We start from the raw sequence: 14,342 nt of genomic DNA, 5'->3' as shown, positions 1-14,342 counted from the left end.
GCAGCGCCGCCGCCGCTCACTCACCCCCGCCGCTGTTGGCCACCGTGGCCGGGCCGCCACGCCCCACCCCGGCACAAGGTGAGGCCGGGGATCGACCCCGCAGGGCCCCCACCTCCTTTCCCCTCTACCCCGGGCCGCCGTCGAGGCTCAGAGCCGCCGAATCGCCGGCACCAAGCGCCGCCTCCACCCTCCCCTGTTCTGGACGCGAGAAGGGGGAAGAAGGGCGATTTCGCCCAGAACCCCCCTCCCTTTCTCCTATTTCCTTAAGAACCCTTCCACCTCTTGATATTTTTGCAATTAGAACCCCCCTTTCTGTTATATTCTCAAAACAAACCCTCACCATATAAACTTAGTTACAAATAAGCCCCTGACCCTTTTAGATTAACCCAAGAAAATTCTAAAATGCAAACCAAGCCCCTGCCTTCTTAAACTTAATTACAAATAGGTCCCTGGACCCATGTTTAGGCCCCTTCTTAAACTTAATTACAAATAGGTCCCTGGACCCATGTTTAGGCCCTAAACACTCCTTTGACCTATCATTTCATGCGCCAAATGACTCCGGATTAATCTAAAATTTTACCCCGCCTCTCTTAACTCAGTTTTGGCCATACCATTCAGAAACCATACAAAAATAATACTCTATGCTCTATATTTCATGTGTTTCCGAACCGAGCTCGACGACAGGTCTTTGTTCTGTGTATTGATTGTGTGCTTGTTTGTGTGCACTGTAGACCACGGAGTGAACGAAGGAGAGCCCGTCAACGAGCCGTACTGTGAGCAGGAGAACGAGGGCCAGTTCCGCGACCCCGAGCCCGAAGGACAGGACTTCCCCGAAGGCTTTGAAGACGGCAAGTTCAATCCCATCCTTTGATGCATGTTTCTGTCCTAGTTTTTATAAACACAACCCAATGGCCTGTTTTATAAAATTGCATATGTTTTACTTGCATGAAAACACGGTTGGATAGCCACCCCTTGATTTGTGATGACCATTCCTTGACCACCTAGATTAATGTCTGATTTTACTTGGACGTTAATCGATATTCGAACGCTTAGAACTTTATTCATAATGCTATTTATTTTATAAAGAAAATGTGTGCGTATGGGAAGGGATAAAATGTGAATTTTCGAAAGATGAGTATGGACGGGATGGACGGCATTTCTGTGTGAATTGCCGATTGGTGTGCTTATGCCTGTGTGGCAGGGCAAAGAAGGGAGATATCCATCTTGTCGCGTCTAAGGACCGAGTTGGTGTGTCATCTCACCTAACTCCACTATCGTGCAAACCACTCGACCGTTGAATGGGCAACGGCATAGCATAAATCCCACTAGTTGGTGTGATAGCCATCAGGAGAGCTGAGAGCAACGGGTGACTAAGGAAAAGAGATAAGCCCAGAGTGACTTATGCCCGGTTATACCTAATTGAACGGTCAATGACCCCTTGGTGCATCCCGTGATGGCTAATCAGGCTTAGCTATGGTGGGTAATGGCTATGCTGGGATCTACACCGACACGACGGTGTTCGAGTTGTGGTATCCTACTTGTGGGTAAAGTTGCACACCTCTGCAGAGTTAAGAATCTATTCGAATAGCCGTGCCCACGGTATTGGGCGAGTTATGGTGTGGTCACATAACTAGTGTTTCATTGGGATGGGCTGGTGTGAGTTATTTTGGAATTGTGTCCGGCAGTTATGCCGTGTGCTACGACGGACGGGGAGTCCGGTAGCAGTTTAAAATTGGAAACTCCGTATTACTCCTGAAACTGATTTTCATAAAGGCTTTCTTTAAAATAAACCCCTGCATAAAATATTGTTTTTCTACAAATTAAACCGTAACCTTATCCTTGATTTACCTATGCATATTATTCTGTTATAAACCCCCTCCGTGGGTGTGGTTGGACTTGCTGAGTACGTTTGTACTCACCCCACTCTTACTTTTTACAGAAGAATACCCAGACTTCTTACCAGACGACGCCGAGTAGGGTTATCGTTCTACACCCAACCTTGCCTGTGGAACCGGCCCTGTCGAGATGCCTCCGCTGTCGCAGTACTCTGAGCCCGTGATAGACCCTATGTGGTTTGCGGTCTGGTGTTATGTCGTAGCTTGGTTAGTTATTATCATTATCTGTATCGAGTGTCCTCCAAGGTTTGTACGGTTTTGAACCATCTGATGTAATAAATGTGGCATCAGCCTCCTGGGACTGATGTTTTGTATCACATTTAAGTCTTCTCTTATGAGGGGACGCTTCATGTGGTATCAGAGCCGTAGGTTGGCCGTAGAACGTGACCCTAGGAGCGAAACCCGTTTTCAGGACCTTTCACCTTAGGACTTTTCTATCCTTAATCCTTTCCACACACAAACACTTACCCTTGGTTCTTGCCCTGTTCCAGATGGCTGACGATGGATGGATCGGCGGAATCTGTTTCGCAGAGCCCGGCCTTCCTAAGTTGTTGATACTCAGCCTGGAACGCATTGGAGTTGTGGATCCGCCAGAGTTTCTTTATCGAGAGTACGACTCCAAGGGCACTCTTCGGTGTGACCTGATGATCTTCATAGCAAGGAGCACCCGCTATCCTGATGTGGACCCTTGGTTCATCTCCACCACTGGATTCCGTTTCCCGGATACCTATCGGAAAGCCGCCCGCAAAGCCCTACGACGTCTACGTGTGATCTACAGGCATCACCTCCAGCGGACTCCTATGGGATTTTTCCCGCCGACTTTTCCCGCCGACTGAAGGAAGGGGACGCACATGGATTGCTAGGATGAGAGGACTTGGAAGAGAAGAAGAAGACCTAGAAGACACGGTCTCTCACCTATCCATCTATCTCACCGGCCTGGATGAGCTCTATCGCGAGCAAGCAGCACAACTGAAGCAGCAAGTCCACAGAGCAGAAAAGACAACCCAGGAGCTGGATGAACAACGGTCGAGGACCGTACATGCCGAGTATTCCCTAGCCGCCCTCCAAGTCCAAATGGATGAAAAAGAAGAACTGGAAGAACAGCGGGCAAGAGCCACACGCGCCGAGGACTCACTAGCCGCTCTCCAAGCTCGGATGCGGAGGTACGAGGCTCGCTGGGGAATAGGTGGATGGATAGAAGAAGACGAAGAAGAAGAACCCGAAGAGGCTCAATGGGATGTAGGCATTCAGGCCGAAGAGGAAGAGCCCTTGGAAACCCATTGGGATGTTGGAACTCAAACTGAAGAAGAAAAACCCGAGGAAACCCATTGGGACAAAGGTACTCAGACCGAGAATAACTTGATGGATCAGTACCTTCCACTGAAGAAGCGCTCCCTTAGAATTGAGGAAGGATCCCCATGATAGGAGTTGTCTCCAAGCTAGAACCTTTGCTCTAATAATAATCGTGTAACCATGAAGTTGTACCCCACCATGATGCCATAAATAAAAGTCATCTACCCCTTTGTGTACCTCAAATAATTGTGCAAGTTTTTCACCACATCTTTATTTTCAGATGGCTGAGGAAGGATGGACCCAGGGCGATTGCCAAGCTGCACCTGGCTTCCCCAGCCTCTTGATCAACGCCCTGGAGAACCTTGGCGTCACGGAACGCCCAAGGTACTACAGCAGAGAGTACGAGCATCATGGCACTCTCCGCTGCAGGGTGATCCTAGTTGTCGCCAGAAGTGACCGCTACCCCGACATCCTGTCATGGCGGGTGACTGCTACCGGGTTTAGGCACCAGGACACCTATCCCCTAGCCGTCAGGAAGGCACTTCGTTACCTGTGCCGGATTTTCGAAGGACACCTCACCCCCACACCAATGAGGTTCTTCCCACCAGCCATCAGAACTCCAGTTTGGGAAGCTCGAATGAGAAGCCTGGAACGGCGTCGCCATGAAGAAGTCCTCCTGTACCAAGTAGCTACCTACCTAGCCTCCTTGGATCAGCTCTTTGACGAGCAAGCCAACTTGCTGAGGGAACAGACCCATCGAGCCGAGCAAGCAGAGCTCGCGCTAAGATTACAGCAGATCCGAGCAGTCCAAGCCGAGGCAAGAGCCGCAGCAGCGGTCAGCAGTGAAGCAGTTGCTCAGGAGAGCCTCAGGCAAGCCCGAGACCGGCGTATGCAAGAATGGACTAGTAGTGGAACCCCAGTCCCGGCAATAGGGGAAGACCATGTTCTGCTTGGAACGCCCGTCTTAGGATGGGGACCACTCGTTGGAAACCCACTAGCCCCACCCGAGAACCCTGGAAGGTCTACGGCCGCCGCCGCCAAAGAAGCCACAACGCAACCCCGGGAAAATGGAGATCTAGAGAATGGCGAGCCAGGACCACTCATTTCCCCAGAGAACGCGAGTTCCTTTCCGAGGGAGGAACCCACACAAGCCAATGAGTCTGCCTGAAGCGCGAGCAACCGACAAGGAATGAAGCCTTGTGGTCCGAAGAAGTTCTGTGCCCCTTTTCTTTTGAAGTTGCGTACCCGGACGTGTAGTGCGCGTTCTAGTTGTGTTCCCATGTTGTACCCTGCCTTGTTTTAGTAAGAGTTGCTTGTTTGCCTTGTTGTGTGTGTGCCTTTTTAGCAGAAGGATAATTCTGCCTTGTTACGCGAATTAAACAACTTAAACATCACCTAATCTTAGTCCCAACCCGCTCGATCTGCAGATGGTTTCTCGAAGCGTCACGAGGGTCTCCCGAGTCAGGGACCCTGCAGCCGCTGATGCAGGAGTACACCCGGACGGGCAAAACCATCCTCAGGAAGAACAAGAAGTGAGTCTGGGCAGAGGAGAAAACCTTGGTGCACAGCTGCCACCACCACCACCACCACCCTTCGTGGACCTGGCACAAATAATCCATAACCAGACTCTCATACTGGAGACACTGGCCAATGCTCTAGTAAACAGGCAACCACGAGAGCAGACATTCAATGATAAGCTGACAGCTTTCCTGAGAGCCAAGCCACCCACTTTTGCCGGATCCAGCAACCCCTTGGATGCAGATGATTGGCTCCGCGTGATCCAGGGGAAACTCGAGCCGTTTGGGTGCCAGGATCGAGATAAGGTCCTTCTGGCAGCACATCAACTCACCGGGACCGCCTTAGCCTGGTGGGAGAATTACTGCGCTGCTGCCAGAGATGCCTCCACCATCACCTGGAATGAATTCGTGAGGGAATTCCGCCGTTATCACATCCCCTCGGCCACCATGAAGCGCAAGGCGGATGAATTTCGCGCACTTCAGCAGGGGAATATGACGGTGGAAGAATATACACACCAGTTTATGGAGCTGGCTCGCTATGCACCCGAAGAAGTGAACAACGACGAGAAAAAGCAGGATATGTTTAAAAAGGGACTAAACCCAGAACTCAGGACCCTGCTCACTCCTCAGATCTACCCTGATTTCAACACCCTGATGAACAAGGCAATCCTCACAGAGAGGGCCAAGATCGATGAAAGAAAGGATAACAAGCGCAAGTTTTTGGAGAGCAAGGCACGCCAGCAGGATCGTTTCCAGAAGCCCAGAAGCTTCAGCTACAACACACCAAGGTCCCAAGCCCCAATGCAGTACAGGACTCAGTCTCAAGTGACAGGACCACGGGCCCCTAACACCCAGCCAGGTCACCAATAACAATAGCAATGAGGGCCCCTCAGAGTAATGCAAGCCAGGTCACCAATAACAACAGCAATGTTAGGGCCTGCTTCAACTGCCGTGAGACGGGTCACTTCATTGCCGACTGCCCCTATGCCAAGAACAAGCCGGCTACTTCAGCCTTCTCCAACACAGTGAACGGACCCAAACCAGTTCTGACCGGTGCCAACCGAGTGCCCCTCCGCGGCAATAGCAACAACAACAACCAGCAGAGGCAACCCCAGCAGTCTTTTGGACGAGCCCGCGTCAACCACATCGACGCACAGGAAGCTCAAGGAGCCCAGGGCGTTGTACTCGGTGAGTACCTTGTCAGCTCAACTCTTGCAACAGTACTGTTTGACTCTGGAGCATCACACTCATTTATATCCTCGAGTTTTGTGGAGAGACATAAAATACCTACAGTACTACTAAAAACGCCCCTATTAACCCGGACGCCCGGAGGAGACATCAGGTGTCGACTGGGTTGTCTACGGGTAAGGATCAATTTAAGTGGGGTAGAGTTTTTAGCAGATCTAGTAGTACTTAAGTTAGAAGGGATAGATGTGATCCTTGGAATGGATTGGCTGAGCAAACACAATGGCCTCATAGGTTGTACGGATAAAGTAGTACATCTAACAAACCCAGAGGGAGTCCGAGTGACCTGTCATACCCGGGAAAGTAGAGCAAACCCGATGGTGTTTAGCATGGAAGCCAAGTCCTTGGAAAAAGTCCCTGTAGTGAATGAGTATCCCGATGTCTTTCCCGAAGAATTTCCTGGTATGCCACCAGATAGGGACGTAGAATTTGTCATTGACCTTGTCCCTGGAACTGCCCCTATAGCCAAGAGACCTTATAGGATGGCAGCCACCGAGTTGGCGGAGTTAAAGAAACAACTAGAGGAGTTGCAACGGATTGGCTTCATCAGGCCAAGTTCGTCGCCTTGGGGAGCCCCGGTTCTATTCGTCAAGAAGAAGGACGGAAGCATGAGGTTATGTGTAGATTACCGGGCACTAAACGAAGTCACTATCAAGAATAAGTACCCCCTTCCCAGGATCGATGATCTTTTCGATCAATTAAAAGGAGCCAAGTACTTTTCCAAGATTGACCTAAGGTCCGGATATTTTCAGCTCAAGATAAGGGAAAGCGACATCCCGAAGACAGCCTTTGTCACTCGATACGGACAGTTTGAGTTTACAGTGATGTCTTTTGGACTGACAAATGCACCTGCCTATTTCATGAACCTCATGAACAAAGTATTTATGGATGAGTTAGATAAGTTTGTCGTAGTCTTCATTGACGACATACTTATTTACTCGAAGAGTATTCAGGAGCACGAGCAACACCTGAGGGTAGTTTTGGAAAAACTGAGAGTGCATAGGCTATACGCCAAATTCAGCAAGTGTGAATTCTGGCTGGAGAAAGTAGCCTTTCTTGGTCATATTTTGACCGCAGAAGGAGTGGCAGTAGACCCCGAGAAGGTCGAAGCAGTATCCAACTGGCAGCAACCAACCAATGTCAGTGAGATCAGAAGTTTTCTCGGATTAGCGGGGTATTATCGAAGATTTATTGAGGGATTTTCTAAGATAGCCCGGCCCATGACAGAGCTGCTCAAGAAAGAGAAGAAATTCACCTGGACGGAGTCGTGTGAAAAAAGTTTCCAGGAGTTGAAGCGAAAATTGACGACAGCCCCAGTGCTAACCCTGCCGGTTATTCATCGGGATTTTGTCATCTATTGTGATGCGTCCCGACAAGGATTGGGTTGTGTGCTGATGCAAGATGGGAAAGTCGTTGCATATGCTTCCCGTCAGCTCAGGACTCATGAGCAAAATTACCCGACTCACGATTTGGAGCTTGCAGCCGTAGTGCACGCACTTAAGATCTGGAGGCACTATTTGATTGGAAATAAGTGCGAAATCTTTACCGATCATAAAAGTCTGAAGTATATCTTCACCCAACCAGACCTAAACCTGAGGCAGAGAAGATGGCTGGAATTAGTCAAAGATTATAATTTGGAAATTCATTATCACCCAGGTAAAGCCAATGTAGTAGCTGATGCCCTAAGTCGGAAATCCTACGGGCCCAAGAATGACCATTTACGAGAGGAAATGGCACGATTAAATGTGCACATTGTCCCTCGAGGTTCCAGCCAAGTGCTGAACGTTCAATCCACTCTAGAAGAAAGAATCAGGAAAGCCCAAAAATCGGACAAGGGACTGATAGAAATCCGGAGGCAAACCGGAGAAAATAAGGCCCCAGACTTTCGAGTTGATAATAAGGGAACGTTGTGGTATAAAGACAGAATTTGTGTGCCCTAGAAAGGAGATTTCAGGCAGATAATCATGGATGAAGCCCACAACTCAGCCTACTCCATCCACCCAGGATCCACCAAAATGTATATGGACTTAAAACAGAAATATTGGTGGAATGGGATGAAGGCAGATATTGCACGATTCGTCGCCCATTGCGATACTTGCCAGAGAATCAAAGCTGAACACCAGAAACCGGCAGGATTGTTGCAACCCCTACCCATTCCGGTTTGGAAATGGGATGAAGTAGGAATGGACTTTGTGGTGGGCTTGCCAAGAACCCAGAAAGGACATGACTCTATATGGGTAATAGTGGATCGCCTTACTAAATCAGCTCACTTCATACCCGTACGGACCAACTATGACGGGGAGAAGCTAGCTAAGCTCTATATAGAGAACATAGTGAAATTGCATGGTGTGCCCAGCCGAATCGTTTCAGATAGAGGGACCCAGTTCACCTCAAGATTTTGGAAGAGTTTGCATAAAGCCATGGGCACCAAGCTAGACTTTAGTTCTGCTTATCATCCGCAGACGGATGGTCAGACGGAAAGGGTGAACCAGATTATGGAAGATATGCTGAGAGCGTGTGTCCTCACTTATGGCAAGGATTGGGAGCAGAGTCTACCCTACGCCGAGTTCTCATACAACAACGGGTACCAAGCAAGTTTAGGTATGTCACCGTTCGAAGCCCTCTATGGGAGAAAGTGCAGAACACCGCTGATGTGGTCAGAAGTTGGAGAACGTGCCCTAGTCGGCCCCGCACTCATAAAAGAAGCGGAGGAAAGAGTCGCCGAGATTAGAGAAAAGATAAAAGCGGCCCAGTCTCGACAGAAGAGTTACGCCGACACGAAAAGACGGGAAATAAATTTTAAACCAGGAGATTTCGCGTATCTCAAGGTATCACCCATTCGAGGAACCCGGAGATTTCAGGTACAAGGAAAATTAGCCCCTCGGTATATTGGACCATACCGAGTTCTGAAGAAAGTTGGAGCAGTGGCATACCGTTTGGAGCTACCAGAAGAAATGTCGGATATACACCCAGTGTTCCATGTCTCGCAGTTGAGAAGGTGTTTGAGGATACCCGAAGTGGAGCATGTGCCGGTTGAAACGATAGATCTGCAGCCAGACCTGCGATATCAGGAAATACCGGTCAAGATTCTAGACACCGTCACCAGGAGAACCAGAAACTCCGAAGTACGAATTTGCAGAATTCAGTGGAGCAGACACGGAGTAAAAGAAGCTACATGGGAGCGCGAAGATGCTCTGAAGAAGGAATTTCCCCACCTGTTTAGGAACCAGTCGAATCTCGAGGACGAGATTCATTTTAAGAGGGGTAGGTTTGTAGCATCCCAAAAACTGACGAAAATAAATCATGCGCTAAAAATTTTGTTTCGTCGTTGAGCTCGATCCCTTTCTTGATTCATCTCCCGCCTAAATTCCTGATACCCCGAGGAACCGAGCCGACATCCAAATCTCCCGCGGTCCCATCCCTGTTTCTCCCCTGGCCCGCGCATCGCGCTCTCGCGCGCCCGGACGCCAAGCGTGGCCGACCGGCTCCGCGATCAGCGCCGTGGTCCCGGCGCGGATCCCTCCCTCCCTCTCCCCTTTTTCCCTTCTCTCTCCCCTCCTTTTCTTTTTCTTTTCTTTTTCCCATTTTCTTTCTCTTTTCTTTTCTTTTCTCTCTCCTTCCCTCTCCCTCTCCTTCCTTTCTTCTCTGCCGCGCGCGCCTGGCCCGCGCCCTTCCCCTCGCCCTCTGCTCCGCCCGACCGTGCCCAATCGAGCACGTCTCCCCCCGGACGCGCCGCCCTTGGACCCCATTCCGGTCATGCAGCGCGCCTGGCCCGGCCCGGTCCTCCTCCCCGCCCGCGCACCGCTGCTGCCCCCCCCCCCCCCCCCCCGCGCGCGCGCACACGCGCTCGGCCGCAGCAGCTGCTCGGCGCCCCAGCCTGAGCGCCGCGCCGCCACGCCACGGCCGCCTGGCCGCACCTGCGCGCGCAGCGCCCCGCCGTCCGGCCCCGCTCGCCCGCAAGCCGTGACCCACCCCGGTCCGCGCTCGCCACTCGAGCCGACCGCCGTTGACGTTGCACAGCGGCGGCGACTCCGGCACAGCGCCGCTTGCCGCGCACGCACACCGCTGCCGTTGACGCCCGTACAGAGCTCGCCTGCGCCGGTCGACCACCGCCCGTCGCGTCCCATCCTGCCCCGCGCACGCGCCTCACTCGCTGCCACCATTAACGCCCGCACAGAGCCTCGCCGCCCCACGCCATTAAACCCGCCTGCAAGCTTGCCGCCGGCCAGCACCCCGCCACCGCCTTGGCCACCTATAAAAGAGGCCGCAGAGCCCTCCCCGAGCACCACATCCACCACCTCGAACCGCGCCACCACCCCCCCCCCCCCCCCGCCCCCTCTCCGTAGCCCTGCAGCGCCGCCGCCGCTCACTCACCCCCGCCGCTGTTGGCCACCGTGGCCGGGCCGCCACGCCCCACCCCGGCACAAGGTGAGGCCGGGGATCGACCCCGCAGGGCCCCCACCTCCTTTCCCCTCTACCCTGGGCCGCCGTCGAGGCTCAGAGCCGCCGAATCGCCGGCGCCAAGCGCCGCCTCCACCCTCCCCTGTTCTGGACGCGAGAAGGGGGAAGAAGAAGGGCGATTTCGCCCAGAACCCCCCTCCCTTTCTCCTATTTCCTTAAGAACCCTTCCACCTCTTGATATTTTTGCAATTAGAACCCCCCTTTCTGTTATATTCTCAAAACAAACCCTCACCATATAAACTTAGTTACAAATAAGCCCCTGACCCTTTTAGATTAACCCAAGAAACTTCTAAAATGCAAACCAAGCCCCTGCCTTCTTAAACTTAATTACAAATAGGTCCCTGGACCCCTGTTTAGGCCCTAAACACTTCTTTGACCTATCATTTCATGCGCCAAATGACTCCGGATTAATCTAAAATTTTACCCCGCCTCTCTTAACTCAGTTTTGGCCATACCATTCAGAAACCATACAAAAATAATACTCTATGCTCTATATTTCATGTGTTTCCGAACCGAGCTCGACGACAGGTCTTTGTTCTGTGTATTGATTGTGTGCTTGTTTGTGTGCACTGTAGACCACGGAGTGAATGAAGGAGAGCCCGTCAACGAGCCGTACTGTGAGCAGGAGAACGAGGGCCAGTTCCGCGACCCCGAGCCCGAAGGACAGGACTTCCCCGAAGGCTTTGAAGACGGCAAGTTCAATCCCATCCTTTGATGCATGTTTCTGTCCTAGTTTTTATAAACACAACCCAATGGCCTGTTTTATAAAATTGCATATGTTTTACTTGCATGAAAACACGGTTGGATAGCCACCCCTTGATTTGTGATGACCATTCCTTGACCACCTAGATTAATGTCTGATTTTGCTTGGACGTTAATCGATATTCGAACGCTTAGAACTTTATTCATAATGCTATTTATTTTATAAAGAAAATGTGTGCGTATGGGAAGGGATAAAATGTGAATTTTCGAAAGATGAGTATGGACGGGATGGACGGCATTTCTGTGTGAATTGCCGATTGGTGTGCTTATGCCTGTGTGGCAGGGCAAAGAAGGGAGATATCCATCTTGTCGCGTCTAAGGACCGAGTTGGTGTGTCATCTCACCTAACTCCACTATCGTGCAAACCACTCGACCGTTGAATGGGCAACGGCATAGCATAAATCCCACTAGTTGGTGTGATAGCCATCAGGAGAGCTGAGAGCAACGGGTGACTAAGGAAAAGGGATAAGCCCAGAGTGACTTATGCCCGGTTATACCTAATTGAACGGTCAATGACCCCTTGGTGCATCCCGTGATGGCTAATCAGGCTTAGCTATGGTGGGTAATGGCTATGCTGGGATCTACACCGACACGACGGTGTTCGAGTTGTGGTATCCTACTTGTGGGTAAAGTTGCACACCTCTGCAGAGTTAAGAATCTATTCGAATAGCCGTGCCCACGGTATTGGGCGAGTTATGGTGTGGTCACATAACTAGTGTTTCATTGGGATGGGCTGGTGTGAGTTATTTTGGAATTGTGTCCGGCAGTTATGCCGTGTGCTACGACGGACGGGGAGTCCGGTAGCAGTTTAAAATTGGAAACTCCGTATTACTCCTGAAACTGATTTTCATAAAGGCTTTCTTTAAAATAAACCCCTGCATAAAATATTGTTTTTCTACAAATTAAACCGTAACCTTATCCTTGATTTACCTATGCATATTATTCTGTTATAAACCCCCTCCGTGGGTGTGGTTGGACTTGCTGAGTACGTTTGTACTCACCCCACTCTTACTTTTTACAGAAGAAGACCCAGACTTCTTACCAGACGACGCCGAGTAGGGTTATCGTTCTACACCCAACCTTGCCTGTGGAACCGGCCCTGTCGAGATGCCTCCGCTGTCGCAGTACTCTGAGCCCGTGGTAGACCCTATGTGGTTTGCGATCTGGTGTTATGTCGTAGCTTGGTTAGTTATTATCATTATCTGTATCGAGTGTCCTCCAAGGTTTGTACGGTTTTGAACCATCTGATGTAATAAATGTGGCATCAGCCTCCTGGGACTGATGTTTTGTATCACATTTAAGTCTTCTCTTATGAGGGGACGCTTCATGAGGCTAGAGCGAAACTCCGAGAATGTCGAGAAAGGGAGACCCTTGATGAAGATGTCAGCAAACTGGGAGATGGTCGGGACATGAAGGACCCGAATATCGCCGATAGCGACCCTGTCGCGAACGAAGTGCAAGTCGATCTCCACATACTTCGTCCGCTGATGCTGAACGGGGTTGGTGGAGAGATACACGGCGCTGACGTTGTCGCAGTAGACGAGCGTGCTCTTGGCGAGCGGGCTATGGAGCTCCGTCAAGAGCTGTCGAAGCCAGGACACCTCCGCCACGCCGTTAGCGACAGCACGGTACTCCGCCTCGGCACTGGAGCGGGAGACAACCGGCTGCCGCTTGGACGACCAGGAGACAAGGTTGCCGCCCAGGAAGACAGCATAGCCGGAAGTGGAGCGGCGAGTGTCCGGACAGCCAGCCCAGTCAGAGTCGGTGTAGACAACCAGCTCAGCAGAGGGAGATCGGTGAAGAACCAGGCCGAAGTCAACAGTGCCACGGACGTAGCAGAGTAGACGCTTCAGCGCAGCAAGATGTGACTCCCGGGGATCTTGCATATGAAGGCAGACCTGCTGAACGGCATATGTGAGGTCCGGTCTGGTGAAAGTGAGGTAATGCAAGGCTCCAGCAAGACTCCGGTAGGCAGTAGGATCAGCCATGGGATCACCCAGAGCAGCAGACAGCTTCGCCTGAGTGTCGACAGGAGTGGAGCATGGCTTGCAATCAGTCATCCCAACCCTCTCCAGAATATCAAGTGCATACTGCCGCTGGTGAAGAAGAAGGCCAGAAGGGCGAGGCTCAACAGTAACACCCAAGAAGTGATGGAGCTGACCAAGATCCTTCATAGCAAACTTCTACTGCAGAGAGGAAATGATGCGCTGAAGCAACTACTGACTAGAGGCTGTAAACACAATGTCATCAACATAGAGCAGCAGGTAGGTAGTCTCATCCCCACGGCGGTAGATGAACAGAGAAGTGTCAGACTTGGCCTCGGTGAACCCCCAATGTCAGCAAGAACGTAGCGAACCGAGAATACCAAGCCCGAGGAGCCTACTTCAGATCATAGAGAGACTTGTTGAGTCGGCAGACCATGTCCCGCGCCTCGACCGGCGTGTCGAGGAGGACGTGGTCGTCGAGGGCGTAGCGGCGGAGGGCGAGGAGGACCTGGTCCCGCCAACGCCCGTAGGAGGAGGACGTAGGGTCGATGAGGACAGAGACCAGGGCCTTGATGTTCTGGACGCCGGCGGCCTGAAGGTGGAGCTGGGCGACCATGGGATCAGTCGGGTCGAGCCGGGGTCCAGAACCAGAGGGCGGAGCCTGGTGGGAAGAAGAGGCGGCGTGCTCGGCGAAGGGGACGACGGTCTGCTGGCCGGAGGAGAGGAGGATGTAGTGCTCTGCCTCGGCAACCCGGCGAGCAAGAGCATCTGTCGCGGAGCGCTCGCGCTCCCAGGCGATGGCAGCCGTGCGGACCCGCTCCTGAGCCGCCGCAGCCTCGGACTTGGCGGCGAGGAGGGCCGTAGCGACAGCGGCATCGGCTGTAGCAGCTTCGGCGAACGGCGCGTCCGCGGGGGGCATCCCCAGCCCACGCCAGGGAGGAGGAGGGGCACCAGCGGCGACGGCGGCAGTAGTGGCAGCCGCACCCGCGCCAGCCGCGCCAGCGGAGGCGCGGGCGCGGGTGCCGCCGCCGTGGCCGCGCCGCAGCCGCCGCTGCCCCACCCTTTTACGGTTTGGAGGAATACACTGAGTTATTCTCCTACATGGTATCAGAGCTATCGGGGTAGGAGGGAAGGGGAGGGAAGGAGGAGAGGGGCGGCGCCGGCGGCCGGCCGGCCATGGAGCC

General features: G+C 52.3%; 1 protein-coding gene across 2 annotated transcripts in view; it reads right to left on the bottom strand.

Moving 5' to 3' along the window:
* LOC120659783 (UPF0613 protein PB24D3.06c-like) overlaps window positions 1–14,342 on the bottom strand; it is a 41,525-nt gene that overhangs the window by 23,877 nt on the left and 3,306 nt on the right. The window lies entirely within an intron of this gene.

Source organism: Panicum virgatum, chromosome 2N (genome assembly GCF_016808335.1).
Source record: "Panicum virgatum strain AP13 chromosome 2N, P.virgatum_v5, whole genome shotgun sequence".
NCBI lineage: Eukaryota > Viridiplantae > Streptophyta > Magnoliopsida > Poales > Poaceae > Panicum > Panicum virgatum.
The sequence above is the reverse complement of the archived record's forward strand: the minus strand, read 5'-3'. Positions and strand labels throughout refer to the sequence as shown.